The sequence below is a fragment of the Natator depressus genome, chromosome 1 (genome assembly GCF_965152275.1).
Source record: "Natator depressus isolate rNatDep1 chromosome 1, rNatDep2.hap1, whole genome shotgun sequence".
Classification (NCBI taxonomy): domain Eukaryota; kingdom Metazoa; phylum Chordata; order Testudines; family Cheloniidae; genus Natator; species Natator depressus.
Window position 1 is genome coordinate 37,814,244 of NC_134234.1, and position 14,250 is coordinate 37,828,493.

The following is a 14,250-nucleotide window of genomic DNA, read 5'->3' on the forward strand; positions in this document are numbered from 1 at the left end:
GCTAAAGTTCTCTTGCTCCCAGATGCTATGCAGACGAGCCACCTCCTCTTGCAACTCTTTTATCTCTCTTATGGCTTCCTGCTCATCACTGCCCAATAAAGCACTCTGGGAAGGTGATGATAGGTCCTGGCTCATGGGGGAGGGGGGGAGGGTGATGTGGCTTTTTTCTCTGCACAGAGTTGATGGACGTCTTCATGTAGTGCCTGATTCTTGGTGATCAGCTGTGCAATCCACACCTGCATGGCTTGGTTGTCTGTCTGGAGGTGGATCACCCACTGATGGAGTGCTGGCGTTTCTCAGGGTAGGGGGATCTCGACTAGGTCCATGCCTGGCTGGGCCATTTGGAGGGGGTGTTGATTTGAGCAAACTGTCATGGACTAGGACATAGGTAGTTGGACCTAATGGTCAGAGCAGTGGTGGTCAGGTCTAGTGGTTGGAGCAGGATTCAGGAGCCAGGAATGGGATCCAAGGGTTGGTGCCAGAGTCAAGAATCAAGGCAAGGTTTTGGAGCCAGAGGGTGAGGTGTAGAAGCAGGGATCTGGAAAAAGGCAGTAAGGCCGGACCCAGGGACAGCACAGGGTGTCAGGAATTAGGAAGAAGGCAGGGCTCAGGAGTCTGGCAAGAAGGTAGAGTCCAATGTAGTAGCCAGCCAAGGATTCACCCAGTTGCTTAGAAAACTTCCTATTCTGCCTCCTGGCTTAGAAATAGCAAGTCTGAGCCAACTGGAGAAGCCAGACATCGTCTCCAGTCAGGAGCTTTGAGGACAGTGTCACTGAGCTATGCTCCACCAGCCCGCATTCCCTGCTTTTCCTAGCATGCTGTCGGGCTGTGGCTGTGGTCTGAAGATTTCCTGGGGACCCAGGTTCAAGACCTGAGATCCTTCACCCCAATGGCTAGACACTGAAGCCAGAAAAATTTAGATTAGAAATAAGGTGCACATTTTAAAAAATGAGGTTCATTCATTGGAACAATTTAGCAAAAGGTGTGGTGGATTCTCTCTCCATCACTAGAAATTTTTAAGTCAAATGTTTTTTCTAAAATATTCACTAGTTCACACAGCAATTAATTCAGTGCAATTCTATGGCCTGTGTTATAAAGGTCAGACTAGATGATCACAATGGTCACTTCTTACTTCATAATCTACAAATTCAGGTGAGTCATTCCATTGAAATAAATGGTACTGCTTAGATGTGTGTGGACTATCTCATGAATAGTAAAGGCTTAGGAAGAGGTTTATAAGGCTCCGAAATAAATTATAAGGATCTGACATAGGTAAGAGTAGATTTTATATTCTTGATGCATCTAATACTTGATATCTGATACTCTTGAGGAATGCCTCTGAGGGTTCTGTCTTTAAGGCTAATGAATGTATGCTGTTTAATTTTATTTATTTCTTTATCTCCATTTTTGCTGAGACATTTAAATGCATCTTTCAAAGAGGAACATTCATTCCTGAATCTGTGTGAAATTAAGATGCCAATTTTACAAAAGTACTTTTGTTTTAAAACATATCAAAGTGTATTTTAAAATCTACAGGGCTGGGAATGCATTTTAATTTTGCACAAATACTATATTTCATCTTGGAGAGCAGCTGTTTGTTTTCACACCCAAACTCTTCTGGTATTACCATAAATTCTTCTAGGCTGCGTAGACGTCACAGAAAAACTCGGCAATAATAATTGTCTCATAATTGAATTAAAATTATCTGATTAGTGAATATGGTTTTACAATGTAATTAAGTACACTGATGCATAGTAGTGACAGCAGCTTCCTTGTTCAAGTGATTGATGTAACCTTGATTGCTTTCCCAGCAAGCTGCATTTGACAGAATTGTAGCTGGTTCAGTCATCATTTTATAAAGTCTGGTCATTCAAGATAAAAAGTTAAAACCAAAAATCGTGACTGCCTGCATAATCTTTAAAGAGACAGGGTGGGTGAGGTAATATCTTTTATTGGACTAATGTCTATCGGGGGAAGGAACAAGCTTTTGAGCTTCACAGAACGTGTGAATACTTGGGCAAAAACTTTTCACATAGCAATTGCCCCATGTCTGACTAGACTGCTCAATCCCTCATCCTCTAAGGAACCCTGCACAACATCTTCAGAAGACAAGCCTACGTAGAAGACAACGTAAATTCATAACTCTGCTGGACACTAAAAACCATGGATTTAACAGATGTACTGGTTTTATTGCCTATTACCACAATGTGTAATGCACCCTACCGCCTACTAACCCTCTATTGTCCTACGACTGCAGAGGTGTTAATTGCCCACCTCATTTTAAGTGGTCTCATACGACATCTGTCCCTCCTTGTATTTAGCTTGGACACTCTGGTTTCCTTTTCCAGACCTGAAGAACAGCTCTGTGAAGCTCAAAAGCTGGTCTCTTCCACCAACAGATGTTGGTCCAAAAAATATAGTCTCACCCACCTTGTGTCGCTCATTATCCTCAGACCAGCGCAACTAAAAGAACACTATAATCAAAAATCTATCATCTTTGTTTGCCTCCCCCACTTTCACCAAAGTGGATTGATCAATTCATTACAATGGAATTTTTGACAGTGTAGCAAAGAGACCTCAATGCTGCTGCAAAGATGATACTAGTAAAACTAGATACTACTAATTAGATTAGATTGTTAAAAACTTGTTTGCGCATTATTGAATATTAAGACATAGCTACAAGCATAGGTGCCGACCATCTAATGTGCCGAGAGGTTCTCCCCCGGCTCTGCCCCTACTCCACCCCTTCACCCAAGGTCCCACCCCACCCTGTCTCTTCCCATCCCCACTCCGTCCCTGCTCTGCCTCTTCCCATTCCATTCCACCACCCTCTGAGCACGCCCCGTCCTGGCTTCTCCATCTTTCCCCACTGCGCCTCCTGCATGCCGTGGAACTGCTGACCTGCGGTGGGAGGGAGGGGGAGATGCTGATGGGGGGGCTGCCGGTGGGTGATCAGCACCCACCATTTCTTTTCCATGTGTGTTCCAACCCTGAAGCACTCACGGAGTTGGTGCCTGTTGCTACAATAGTCTTATAGCCAGGTTGTTTGAAAATATAACAATTTCTGCGTAAGCTTTAGTTATATTATAAAATGTTACGACTGGTAAAAGAAATTGCAGGAGGCTTCTGCTTTCTGTCCCCAAAGACAAGCTAAATGTCAGGAAAAGAGCCTTTCTTAGCTATAAAACCATGTTTAGTATCCCTAATAATGTCTTATCTAGACCAGAACATATTCCTTTGTATAAGATACCAGTTTAATACAAATGTAATCCTTATCTCAAGGAAACAAACCATATAAAACATTCATGTTTTAGGAGAAAACCTGATTGTGAAAAGTTGTGTTATCAAAACAATCAATCTAGATGTAAAGTGAACTTTTTCATCTTCCCAAGAAAAACTTCTAAGTAAACGCATACAAAAATTTCTACTTAGTGAGTTTTATAATAGCTTTCAAAGTCTCTAGGAAAAACGTGTAGTTGCAAATGGTTTAAATCTTTTGTTTGTTTATTAATTGGTGAAATTGCAAATGCCTTTATGAAATACATACTTTCAAATATGTTAGCTAAATGTAAAGCTCCTAATACCGTTGCTATGTAAATGGTAAAATGCTCTGTGTACCGGCATAAAGTCTAATGACCTTGCTAAACTTCTTACGAATGTAAGAAGCCATTTGATACAGAATATTTATATTAGTTGGGAATTAATTTCTGGCAGCGCTCAAGCAACAAGCTTATCCAACTCAGGAATACAAGAAGAGAATTGTCTTTCCAAAAATGGTCATGTAGTATCAACAACTTCTTTAATAACTAAACTAAAGACTGTCTTTAAGAATTATTTAACTTTAAAAGGCTGTTTTGAAAACTGAAAACTTTTATATAAAAATATAGGACTGTTTGGACTTCTTGAAAACAGAATTTCATTTCCTGTCAAACTCTAATAAAATTGAAGAAATATCTCAGAAAATGAGTGACTAAAAGGAAAGAGTTAAGATGACCTTTAAAAGTTATTTGATGCTTTCCGACCACAAGAAGAACAAAGGCTATTAGAAGAGTGTTGCATATTTATTAGGCAACCTGCATGTTCAGGAGCTGAAGGTGTCACCTGAGCCAATAAAGGAGTGTCAGCAACCAACTTTAAATCTACACAAGCCCAAAAAAATGGAAACAGGAAGGAGAAAACTCTGAAGTAAACATCTCTCTCTCACTCTCGCACTCAGTCTGCTACTTTGCTTAAATAGCAAGCAGTCCACAACTCACCCTGCCCATCCCTACAAGCAAGCTACTGCAGACAGGTAAGAAAAACAGAGAAGACTTAGAAAGAAAGTAACTTGAAGTCTGTAAATCCTGATTTGAGGACTTCAGTAACTCAGCCAGAAGTTATGGGTCTATTACAGGAGTGGCTGGGTGAGGTTCTGTTACCTGCAATGTGCAGGAGGTCAGATAAGATGATCATGATGGTCCCTTCTGGCCTTGAAGTCTATGAGAACCCAAGGAAAACCTCCCCAAAATTTCAACATGGATTGGTGAATGCAAGTTAACTAATATACTGCAATGGATTAGATTTAAAAATTCTTATAATGATTTGATTTTGGATATTAAAATGCAATTGTAACTTACAATATTAAAGTTTCTCCTATTAATCACCAAGTGGTTATAACACAGGGGTGGCCAAACTGCGGCCCGCCCATGAGCCGTTTTAAGCCGTCCGTGAGCTCCCGCTGGGGAGCGCAGTCTGGGGCTTGCCCTGCTCCAGCCGGGGAGCACGGTCGGGGGCCACACCACGCTACTCCCGGAAGCCGCAGCATGGCTCCGCTTCGGTGCTCCAGCCGGGGTGCAGGGTCGGGGGCCTCTCCATGCGGCTCCCGGAAGCCGCAGCATGGCCCCGCTCTGGCTCCTACTCTATCCCAGCCTGGAGCATCTTCCTGCACCCCAAACCTCTCATCCCCAACCCCACCCCAGAGCTCGCACCCCCAGCCAGAGCCTGCACCCCTTCCCACGCTCCTGCCCCATCCTTGATCCCCCTCCCGCCCTCCGAACCCCTCAGTCCCAGCCCAAAGCACCCTCCTACATCTCAAACTCCTCATCCCCAGCCCCACCCTAGAGCCTGCATCCCCCAGCTGGAGCCCTCTCCCACCCCAGCCCAGAGTCCCCTCCTGCACCCTGAACTTCTCATTTCTGGCTCATTTCAACCAGAGCCCTCATCCCCTCCCGCATCGCAACCCCAATTTTGTGAGCATTCATGGCCCGCCATACAATTTCTATTCCCAGATGTGGCCCTCGGGCCAAAAAGTTTTCCCACCCCTGTTATACTATGTATTCATGGAGAGGAAATGGGCTAAACACTGGTAAATAAAGAAATAGTGGGATTTAATTGGATTTAAGACTCTTAATATTCATAATTAACTTGTCTTAAGACAACTTCTTAAATAGCTTCTTCTAAATTACTGTTTTAAATATTTTCTTTGATTTCATGGGTATTAGTTGAGATTACTTACTTTGACCAACTATAAACTGTCTGGTTATCAATAATAACCAACAGGATCCACTTTTATTTAAACAAAATTCTTTTGCCCATTTATAAATCATCTGTGTTATCTAAGGATATACTAAGATTGGTGTCACAATAATTTTGGGAAATAAAACCTGGTCTCAATTTACCAAGAGAAAAGTGCCTCACCAAAGGCAGGTTCACTCTGAGGTGTAATCTCTGCTTAAAAGCTCTCTTCAGAGGAGAAGAGATTTAACAGAAATTTAAAGAAGAGATACAGAAGAGATTTCAGAGAAGTATCCAGTTTGTCAGTTGTATTCTGTCATATGGGTTGTTTTGTTTTTTTTTTCTTTTCCTTTCTTTAATAATCTCCCTGCACTCTGGTTAATAATTGTGATTATTGTGCTTGGTTTTAATCATTGTTTCTCCTAAGGAATGTAAAAGAACTCCAATGACTAAAATAGTGGGAATTGTACGCCTGAGTTGGCAGTGGAACAGTTAGTAAGAGCTGGTCTACCATTTTTTGGTTTTCTAAACTAAATACTTTTAGTACGTTTTTAATTAATTTTACTTGGCGTCCAAAATTTAAATTTACCCCTCTTCCCCAGAACCGTATTTAATTTATTTGGCATATGCAATCCAGTCAAGCCAAGCCACAGCGTTCTTATCAATGATGTTCAAGGCACAAAGACCTCCTGGAAGTTGAGTCATTTTGTGGTCCTCAACAATATCTGTTTAGCTTAACAAAGAGAATATTTGTTCCCCATGGAGATACTTTCAGGCTGCAATCAAGTTTGCAGCCTGAAAGTACCTCCATGGGGAACAAATATTTAATAATGGGCTCTTCAATCTAGCAGCGAAAGGTATGACATGATCCAATGGCTGGAAGTTGAAGCTTGACAAATTCAGACTGGAAACAAGGCATACATTTTTAATAGGTGAGAGTAATTAATCATTGGAACAATTTACCAGTGGTTGTGGTGGATTCATCATCGCTGACAATTTTTAAATTATGATTGTATGTTTTTCTAAAAGCTGTGCTCTAAGATTTATTTTGAGGAAGTTCTATGGCTTGTGCTATACAAGAGGTTTGATTAGCTGATCACAGTATTCCCTTCGGGCCTTAGAATCTTAGTCTATGAATGTACTGATATATAAACTGATGGCTGCATATGCCACTGTGGTTGAAACATGGCAACTGTCCAGTAGTGGAGAGTAAAGCTATACAATATCTTTAGGATGCAGTGAAAACTACTATATTAAGTAAGAAATGTGAGGGGAGTTAGGCAGAATTTATTACAGGGGTAAGATTTTGATGAGCACACAGTAGGGTTTACAGCTCTACTCTTCTGAATTACCCTGGTATTTTTAAATTAAAGACTAATATGTTCAGAACCTCAGTTTTGTCTTAACAAACAGCACTCCCCAAAACATGATACTCTGACATGTAGAAACTATTATTTTTTCCCTCTAACTCTTCTTTAAAGGGCTTATTTCAAAGTAAACTACATTTTAGACTTTTAATGTGTTTTAGATTCTTTTGAAAAGGTCTCTTAATATGGAATGATTCCTGATCACGCTGCGTACTTGTACTCATGAAGACATTTGCAAGTGGTGAAACAAAAGAAGGAAGATCTTCCTATAAAGCGCTGTCTTGGTGTGAGGAAATAAGAATAACAGAATTAAATATCCCACAAGAAGTGAAATTAGCATCCTAATCTTTTGGCTCCTTATTTTAATAGTGTGCAAGAAAAAAAAAAAAAGCTGAGATTGACACTCTCCACTTGAAGTGTTCAACCTCTTTAGAAGCCATGCTGTTAAAATATGCTGTCAGTGAAAAAGCTGTAGCCTCAAAGCTCTTTCTCTAGAGTTATTTTAATAGCTCAGCCAAAGCTACTGATCAAGGTGATGGTTTGTTTTCTGTCTCTCAGTAAGAAAACTTAAATGAGAAAATAGTTTAGCATTGTGAACTTAAGAGCCCTACCCATTTAGAAAGAACTCATAACTTATCCTAAATGTAATACATTGATTTTTTAAAAAACCATATTGATAACTAAAACCCCTCCAACGCATTATTAAGGATCTACAACCTATCCTGAAGGATGACCCAACACTCTCACAAATCTTGGGAGACAGGCCAGTCCTTGCCTACAGACAGCCCCCCAACCTGAAGCAAATACTCACCAACAACCACATACCACACAACAGAACCACTAACCCAGGAACCTATCCTTGCAACAAAGCCCGTTGCCAACTGTGCCCACATATCTATTCAGGGGACACCATCACAGGGCCTAATAACACCAGCCACACTATCAGAGGCTCCTTCACCTGCACATCCACCAATGTGATATATGCCGTCATGTGCCAGCAATGCCCCTCTGCCATGTACATTGGTCAAACTGGACAGTCTCTACGTAAAAGAATAAATGGACACAAATCAGATGTCAAGAATTATAACATTCATAAACCAGTCGGAGAACACTTCAATCTCTCTGGTCACGCAATTACAGACATGAAGGTCGCTATCTTACAACAGAAAAACTTCAAATCCAGACTCCAGCGAGAAACTGCTGAATTGGAATTCATTTGCAAATTGGATACTGTTAATTTAGGCTTAAATAGAGACTGGGAGTGGCTAAGTCATTATGCAAGGTAGCCTATTTCCCCTTGTTTTTTCCTACCCCCTCCCCCCAGACGTTCTAGTTAAACTTGGATTTATGCTGGAAATGGCCCACCTTGATTATCATACACATTGTAAGGAGAGTGGTCACTTTGGATAAGCTATTACCAGCAGGAGAGTGGGTTTGTGTGTGTGTGGGGGGGGGTGAGAAAACCTGGATTTGTGCTGGAAATGGCCCACCTTGATTATCATGCACATTGTAGGGAGAGTGGTCACTTTGGATAAGCTATTACCAGCAGGAGAGTGAGTTTGTGTGTGTGTGTTTTTTGGGGGGGGGGGTGAGAAAACCTGGATTTGTGCTGGAAATGGCCCACCTTGATTATCATGCACATTGTAGGGAGAGTGGTCACTTTGGATAAGCTATTACCAGCAGGAGAGTGAGTTTGTGCGTGTGTGTTTTGGGGGGGGGGTGAGAAAACCTGGATTTGTGCTGGAAATGGCCCACCTTGATTTTCATACACATTGTAAGGAGAGTGGTCACTTTGGATAAGCTATTACCAGCAGGAGAGTGAGTTTGTGCGTGTGTGTTTTGGGGGGGGGGGAACCTGGATTTGTGCTGGAAATGGCCCACCTTGATTTTCATACACATTGTAAGGAGAGTGGTCACTTTGGATAAGCTATTACCAGCAGGAGAGTGAGTTTGTGTGTGTGGTTTTTTGAAAAAAGGGGTGGGGGGGTGAGAAAACCTGGATTTGTGCTGGAAATGGCCCAACTTGATTATCATACGCATTGTAAAGAGAGTGGTCACTTCAGATGGGCTATTACCAGCAGGAGAGTGAGTTTGTGGGGGGGGAAGGGGGGGGAGGGTGAGAAAACCTGGATTTGTGCTGGAAATGGCCCAACTTGATTATCATACGCATTGTAAAGAGAGTGGTCACTTCGGATGGGCTATTACCAGCAGGAGAGTGAGTTTGTGGGGGGGGGGAGGGGAGGGAGGGTGAGAAAACCTGGATTTGTGCTGGAAATGGCCCAACTTGATTATCATACGCATTGTAAAGAGAGTGGTCACTTCGGATGGGCTATTACCAGCAGGAGAGTGAGTTTGTGGGGGGGGGAAAGGGGGGGGTGGAGGGTGAGAGAACCTGGATTTGTGCTGGAAATGGCCCAACTTGATTATCATACGCATTGTAAGGAGAGTGATCACTTTAGATAAGCTATTACCAGCAGGAGAGTGGGGTGGGAGGAGGTATTGTTTCATGGTCTCTGTGTATATAATGTCTTCTGCAGTTTCCACAGTATGCATCCGATGAAGTGAGCTGTAGCTCACAAAAGCTTATGCTCAAATAAACTGGTTAGTCTCTAAGGTGCCACAAGTCCTCCTTTTCTTTTTGCGAATACAGACTAACACGGCTGTTACTCTGAAACCTGTCATATTTATACTTTTGCTTAACGTAGTCAAGATTATTATTATTATTATTATTATTATTGTGTGTGTTATGGTAGCATTAACCAGGTCTGCATGTATAGGAAGATAAATCCTTGACAAGCTCACAATCTTATGGTGAAAAAACTGAGACAGTGTTGGATTCTAAAGATGTCATTTTAGTACTTTTAGAATTGACCATGAATAATTGCAGATTTTTCTACTAATTTAAATATCTGTTTAGGATTTATTTAATATAAAAAGCTAAGTGGGGTTGAGTCTGGTCAGTATTTAGGTGTTCTGTAGCCTAGGATTTAAAGCTATGAAGTTAGATCAACACCTTTGAAAACTCTAGTCAAGACAAAGCAATTGTACTTTAGGCTTTAAGTGGGTCAGTTTAATGCATGCTAAAGTGCAATTGCTTTGCCTTAACTAGTTTTAGGAAAAAAAAAAAAAAGAGGAATACGTGTGGCACCTTAGAGACTAACAAATTTATTTGGGCATAAGCTTTCGTGGGCTAAAATCCACTTCATCGGATGCATGGAGTGGAAAATACAGTTGGAAGATATATATACACAGATAACAACATGAAAAAATGGGTGTTGCCTTACCAACTGTAATGAGACTAATCAATTAAGGTGGACTATTATCAGCAGGAGAAAAAAAACTTTTGTAGTGATGATCAGGATGGCCCATTTCAAACAGTTGACAAGGTGTGAGTAACAGTAGGGGAAAAATTAGCATGGGGAAATAGTCTTTACTTTGTGTAATGACTCATCCACTCCCAGTCTTTATTCAAGCCTAATTTAATGGTGTCCAGTTTGAAGATTAATTCCAGTTCTGCAGTTTCTTGTTGGAGTCTATTTTTAAGTTTTTTGTTGAAGAATTGCGACTTTTAGGTCTGAAATTGAGTGACCAGGGAGGTTGAAGTGTTTTCCGACTGGTTTTTGAATGTTATAATTCTTGACATCTGATTTGTGTCCATTTATTCTTTTGCGTAGAGATTGTCCAATTTGGCCAATGTACACGGCAGAAGGGCATTGCTGGCACGTGATAGCATATATCACATTGGTAGATGTGCAGGTGAACGAGTCTCTTATGATGTGGCTGATGTGATTAGGTCCTATGATGGTGTCCCTTGAATAGATATGTGGACCCAGGTGGCAGGGGGCTTTGTTGCAAGGATAGGTTCCTGGGTTAGTGTTTGTGGTGTGTGGTTGCTGGTGAGTATTTGCTTCAGGGGGCTGAAGGTGATGGCTAGTGGCGTTCTGTTATTTTCTTTGTTGGGCCTGTCCTGTAGTAGGTGACTTCTGGGTATTCTTCTGGCTCTGTCAATCTGTTTCTTCACTTCAGCAGGTGGGTATTGTAGTTTTAAGAACGCTTGATAGAGATCTTGTGGGTGTTTTTCTCTGTCTGAGGAATTGGAGCAAATGCGGTTGTATCTTAGAGCTTGGCTGTAGACAATGGATCATGTGATGTGGTCTGGATGAAAGCTGGAGGCATGTAGGTAAGTATAGTGGTCAGTAGTTTTCCGGTATAGGGTGGTGTTTATGTGACCATCGCTTATTAGCACTGTAGTGTCCAGGAAATAGATCTCTTGTGTGGACTGATCCAGGCTGAGGTTGATGGTGGGATGGAAATTGTTGAAATCACGGTGGAATTCCTCAAGGGCTTCTTTTCCATGGGTCCAGATGATGAGGATGTCATCAATGTAGCGTAAGTAGAGTAGGGGCGTTAGGGGATGAGAGCTGAGGAAGCGTTGTTCTAAGTCAGCTATACAAATGTTGGCATACTGTGGGGCCATGCAGGTACCCATAGCAGTGCTGCTGATTTGAAGGTATACGTTGTCCCCAAATGTGGAATAGTTGTGGGTGAGGACAAAGTCACAAAGTTCAGCCACCGGGTTTGCCGTGACATTATCGGGGATACTGTTCCTGACGGCTTGTAGTCCATCTTTGTGTGGAATGTTGGTGTAGAGGGCTTCTACATCCATAGTGGCCAGGATGGTGTTTTCTGAAAGATCACCGATGGATTGTAGTTTCCTCAGGAAGTCAGTGGTGTCTCAAAGATAGCTAGGAGTGCTGGTAGCGTAGGGCCTGAGGAGGGAGTCTACATAGCCAGACAATCTTGCTGTCAGGGTGTCAATGCCTGAGATGATGGGGCGTCTTAGTTTTAGAAAGTGTTAATTAGGTCAAGCAAGGTAATCCGATCTGTACATATTTAAATCCTGTGCCTCTGTAGTGTTTTAAGTGTAGACAAGCCCCTAGTCTAGGCAAGACATTAAGAAATCTCAAAGGATCATATCTGGGTGCTACAGGCATGCCGTCTTCACTAGGTAAAGAATGTATGTTCTTGAGTTGTCTAACTATGGTTATGTCTACACTACAAACTTAGGTCATTGTGAATTACATTGCCATTAAGCCACCGCAGTTAGTATATCGCTTGCGTGCATGCATACGTGGCTCCGTGTGAGCGCGTTGCACATAATCATCAAGAGTGGTTATATAGATGCATAGTGTAGTGCACTGCGGGAAGATTCCAGTGTGCAACCCGCCATAGTATTCCCAGATGGGAAGTTTTGGCAATGCATGATGGGGCCAAAATGCGTCGCACAGTGGTGACTAGGAGCAAGGGGTCAACTTCCCAGCATGCAGTTGTCTCCATCCTATAATGTCATCTATATCCCACAATTCATTCACTTTTTTCAAAATCCCACAAACCTGCATGGCCCTCCTCGCCATCGACCATTTTTGATGGAAACATGGAGACTGCACAGCTCTGCACTGTTGTCATGAGTGTTGCAAGCACAGGATCCAGTGGTATTTGCAGAGCTGTAAGAATAAGCAAATCAACGAAGAAGATGGTGATTTCTTGGAGGACAAATTGCCATGGGACATAGTGAGAACCAGCTAAAGGTTGTTGGTGGCATTCATAGAGCAGCTGCAGATGGTGGAGCACCATTTCTAGGCCTGAGAAACGAGCACTGACTGGTGGGATTGCATCATAATGCAGGCTTGGGTTGACAAGCTGTGGCTGCAGAACTTTCAGGTGCAAAGGTCACATTCCTGGATCTGTGTGCTGAGCACTCCCTAGCCCTCCAGTGCAGGGGCATCAGAATGAGAGGAGCACTGCCAGTGGAGAAGTGAGGGGCAATTGCATTGTGGAAACTTGTAATGCTGGATTGCTACCGGTCAGTGGAAAATCAGTTTGGAGATGGAAAATCCACTGCGGGTGCTGTTGTCATGCAAGTGTGCAGGCCCATTAATTGCCTCCTGCTATGTAGGACTGTGGCTTTTGGCAATGTGAAGAACATAGTGAATGGTTCTGCAAAAATGGGGTTCCTGAACTTCAGTGGAACAACAGATGGCAAGAATATTCCTATTTTGGCCCCAGAGCACTTTGCCACAGAGAGACATCAACAGAAAGAGCTACTTTTTCTGTGGTTATGCAAGCATTGGTGGATCACCGGGAGCTCTTTGCCAACATCAGTGTGGGCTGGTCAGGGAAGGTACATGACACTCGCATCTTTAAGAACACAGGACTTTTTAGAAAGCTACAAGCAGGGACTTTTTTCCCTGACCAGGAGATTACCATTGGCAATGTTGAAATGCCAATAGTGATCCTGGGGGACCCAGCCTATCCATCATCCTCTGGCTCATGAAGCTCAGTAGTGACAAGGAAAAATACAGCTATTGGATCAGTAGGTGCAGAGTGACCATTTAATTTGCTTCTGGTAGATTGAAAGTACGATGGCGTTGTTTACTCAAAAGATTGGATCTCAGTGAGAAAAGTATTCCAATGGTTATAGCTGCCCTTCTGTGTCATGCATAATATCTGTGAAGCAAAAGGGTAGAACTTGCTACTGGGGTGGAGGGCAGAGATGGAGCAGCTATCTGCTTAGTTTGAGCCGCCAGACACAAGGGCTATTAGAAGAGCTCAGTGTGCATTTGACTCAGGGAGGCTTTGAAGGAGCTCTTTAACAGTGAGCCACAGTAATGCGTTATGTACTGTGCTCTAGCTGGCCCTGCTATATTGTGATATTACTATGTTGGTATAATGGGGCACTTATCTCGGTGGGAGACAAATTTAAGTTTAGACACATGCACAACTAGGTCAACACAAGGCAGTTTATGTAGACCTAACATTGTAACATAGACTAGGCGTAACTCAACATTAAATCCTAGTGGAGAGAAAGCAGTTATAATTTTTCACACAAGTTATCAGACTATGCCTACCGAGAAACTGATGTAAAGCTACAAACTGCTTGGTCTTCACCAGGATTTTACCTCAAATTACTTAATTTGACTTAGCTAACAAGTTAAAAAGCTTTTATTTCCCTGCTGTAGCCAGGGCCAAAAGAATGTCAGGGATTCAATGTTCCTCCAACTCGGTGGTTCTCAACTTATTACGCATATGCAGCCCACAATGTGTTACCTGAGCTGCAGGGATTGTATGGCAGGACAGTGGCAGCCTAGACTCTCACCCTGGACCCCCAACATACAGGGCCTGCCGCCTTCCCAGCCTGGATCCTGCAGGGCGGGCCAGCTGCCCCTGACTCCCGCCACGCAGCTGCTCCCGGCCACGCAGCTTCCCCAGCCCCTAGAATTTGTGGGGTGGGCCAGGTACCCGGACCTCCACCACACGGCTGCTGCGGCCCCTGACACATGACTGCCCCAGACCCCACGCTGCTCCAATCCAATCTGAATCATGTTTTAGA

General features: G+C 42.8%; 1 protein-coding gene across 1 annotated transcript in view; it reads left to right on the forward strand.

Moving 5' to 3' along the window:
• Window positions 1-14,250, forward strand: part of DDX10 (DEAD-box helicase 10) — a 336,928-nt gene that overhangs the window by 280,317 nt on the left and 42,361 nt on the right. The window lies entirely within an intron of this gene.